The sequence below is a fragment of the Meriones unguiculatus genome, chromosome 7, assembly GCF_030254825.1.
Source record: "Meriones unguiculatus strain TT.TT164.6M chromosome 7, Bangor_MerUng_6.1, whole genome shotgun sequence".
Classification (NCBI taxonomy): Eukaryota; Metazoa; Chordata; class Mammalia; order Rodentia; family Muridae; genus Meriones; species Meriones unguiculatus.
This window is the reverse complement of record NC_083355.1, coordinates 21,948,550-21,952,295: the sequence shown is the minus strand read 5'-3', so window position 1 is coordinate 21,952,295 and position 3,746 is coordinate 21,948,550.

The window sequence follows — 3,746 nt, the reverse complement described above, 5'->3', positions numbered from 1 at the left end:
TTCCTCCTCCTTTTTCTCCTCCTTATTCTTCTCCCTGGACAGGATTTCCTATAATAGGCTAGCCTAGAATTTTCTGTGTAGTGCAGGCTATCTTCATACTTAGGATGCTCCTGCCTTGGCTTCCTGAGTGTGGGGATTAAAGACATGTGCTACCACACCTAGGTTCATTTTTCTCTATTTTTGTTCCTCTGGTTGTCCAATTTCATATGTAATATTTAAGGAATATTTATAAAGCATTGTTCATAGTGTTCCCAAAGCAGAAACAAATTGATAGTAACACGCAGAAAATTTGACAGGTATTCTAAAGCTGTTTCTAGTCTGTTGGGACTGTAAGAGTGTCTCATGTGGTATAAATTAACTTTTTCTTAATTACTAGTGTGGATGAACTCTTTTAATAAATTTATTTGTAATTTTGAGTTTGGGCACACTGCGTCCATCTTTGTTGAGCAGTTGGTATGCGTTTTTATATTATTGATCTGAATGGATTAAAAAACTGTTATCAGGTTTTTAGGACCCATCTGTATTTCTATTTATTTTTGATATATAGGGTCTCACTGTGTGTCCCAGGATGGCCTGGAACTAGGCCAGGCTGTCCTTGAACTCAAGAGCTCTGCCTTCCTATGCCTCCTGAGTTCTGGGACTAAAGGCCTGAGTCCCCCTGGGCTGTAAAACCTGTATTTTGCTGTGCTGTGGCTTTGCTTTGATACGCCTGTTGTGGATTTTCTGCTATGTTATTGTTACAGTAGACATTACTGTTAGTGTCTACTGTGGTAGGGAGTGGGGGAAGATCTGTGAGTTGGGGGGGAAAAACATGGCAAAATTATAGGGTATAAAATTCTCAAAGAATAAATAAAAATAAATTACAAAAGAGGAAGAATGAATGTCCAGTGAAAATTTTGTATTGGTGATACTATGGTAGGGAGTGGGGGAAGATCTGTGAGTTGGGGGGAAAAACATGGCAAAATTATAGGGTATAAAATTCTCAAAGAATAAATAAAAATAAATTACAAAAGAGGAAGAATGAATGTCCAGTGAAAATTTTGTATTGGTGAGATTTACTTTTTTGTTTTGTTTTGTTTTTTGCACACTGTTTTTTTTTTTTTGAAACAAGGAAATATACTCAAAATTTCTTGTCTCCATAAAGCGAATGTGTTTTCATTAAAAGTGAGCAGTTAGGTGCAACGCTTGTTTTAGTTATAAATCTGTCTAACATAGAGGCAAGCTTATTTATCTGCTAAAGGAGGAGAATATGAACACACACAAAAAAGTGGTAATTAGCTTATTCTTGGAAATAAAAGGAACTCCATTGAGAATAAGAAGGCACCATGAGATTCCTGGTAGTCATAAGATAAAGAGCGTCTAGGGCTGTGATTTCGAAATAGTTAAGTTTGCTGCGTGTTTTGAGAGAGCTGAGTATGTGTCTCTACTCTTTGGATTCCTAGGTCCCAGCCTCTATGTGACCCTGACAGTCAGAATGAGAGCAATGAAGCATTATAAGGAGCAGAGTGGCCTCAGCAGGGCAGGCGTTCGATGACCAGACTTAATTAATATGGGGGGAGAGAAGGGAAGTACCGGAGAGGATTTGGAGGTAAGCTAGGAGAGAAGAGGAGAGGAGTGTGAACAGAGGATAGCCAGGATGTACTAGTAGGCGTGCTTCTCATTGGATCATAGGTGACCATGCGTGGGAGAAACTGGGGGCAGCACAATCTTACCCCCCCCCCAAAAAAAAAAGAATGCGCTTCAGTAAAATTCCTATGCTGATTCTGCTTTGCACATTAGGACTGTGATGGTTAATCTTGGCTTATCAGCTAAGAGACCTGCCTCTGGGTGAGTCCATAGATATTTCCTGGAAGGGTTACTTGAGAGGGGAAATCCCTCCACCAGAATGGGTAGCCTACATATAAGAGAGGCAAACTGTTGCTTTTGCCTGTTTGCCTTTGCCTCTTGCTGGCTAGTGCATCTCTGCTGTTACTCTTACAGCTTTTGCTCCTCCTGCTGTCACCATCCTTTGCTGATATCAGAACCCAGTTCCATTGGCCTTCCAACACGAATTGAAGGCCAGCGGCTTTCCGGGAATCCTCCAGTCTTCCCAACAGCAGATTGGGAGTGCTGAGGCATCCAGCCTCTGGAACTACATAGCTACTGGGTTCTTACCCTCTGCAAATAAATTCTTTTTGAATATGTGCCCATTATGTCAGTTTTGCCCCTCTAGAGGTAAATGCAAGGACTCTGGTCACTATGGTGAAGAAGAGAAGATTTGGATTTGAATCTAGGTCCCACTACATATCAGCTGTATAGCCCTTGGGGAATTCCTTGATCCCCTTGAATAGCTGTTTTCTCATATATAAACTAAAGATAAAACATGGAAATCGTTAACATTTAAACAAGATTAAATTGGTTAATGCATTTGAAGTCTATTTAAGCCCACTTGCTAAATATAAGCTATTGCCACTGTGGCTCTGCACTCAGAAGCATTTCTAACCTGACTTAATCTAACTCACACTCTGAAATTATAGCTTTGAGGATCACGATTGGTGCCATTCATGACGAAAGACTCTGCCAAGGGAACGATCAGCTCTGTCAACATCTTCAGAGCCTGTCTACACGTTGGAGTCAACTGAGTTATATGGGAGTTAGAAAAAAAAAAAAAAGGACAGCAGTCAAGACAGAGGTGTACCCTCAGAGGAGCGAGCACTTCTGTTCTGAATCCCGTGTTGTCTCTGCTCCAGTTTGCTAAAACCCTTCAGTGGCGCCTGCCTTGCATGTTGGAGAACCGGGTTATTGCATTGCTGTCTGCCTCACTTGGCCACAAGTAGAAAAACTTCTTTCACTGAAAATTCCCGCGTTTTTCAACCCTGGCTGCACTTTCAAAGAAGAATATATCGTGTCAGAATTCCAGGCGCCATATTATTTTTATTACTGTTTTCATTATTTGTTACCTCTTTGAGAACTTGTGACATGCACACACTCTATCTTGATTATATTTACCCCCTTCTTCCCATAAAGCCTCCAAGATCCATGTTCGAGCCTCCTCCCAACTTCATGCCTTCCCTATCAGCTGACAGTATCGCCTCAGCTGGGGCTTGGGGCTCCTGAGCCCCTCCCTGTTTCACTCACGCTTGTTGCCTGGCTTGTTGTGTCTGCCTTGTACGGCCAACTGCAGCTGCTGTGAGTTCATGGGCACAGCGGTCCTGCCATGTTTAGAAGACACTGTTTCAGTCTTGTCCTCCTTGACTTTTGGCTTTTAGAGTCTTTCCCCCTCTTCTGAGATGGTCCCTGAGCTTTTGGATCAGGGGACGTGATATAGACGGTCCATTTATGGCTGAGCTCCGCCCGGACATCTATCATTTATTCTCTGCGCTCTGATGAGTTGTGCGTTCCTTTGTTAATGGTTGTCCACTGCACAGTGTCAGGCGTGGATGTTAGTAAGCTTTCGAAGCCCTGACCTGCTTGAGTGGGGGCAGTTCTAGGTTTGCTTTGGGGTTGGGGGTAGGGGAAGATGCATGCATTATGAAGTGGGAGAAGAGCTAACCAGCTTCAGATTCGAAAATGTTCCCTGACCATCCATCTAAGCATCAGAAGAGTGAACAAACCCTAATGACCAATGGATACATTAACTTCTACACCCACGGAAAGCCAAATGGGTCATTTACACAGCTAACTGGGATTTGGGACAAGGTTAGGGCTAGTGCCCTCTCTGCTTTCTGCTGTTATTAAGGCAAACGTGACTCTGAGGTGAAGCACAG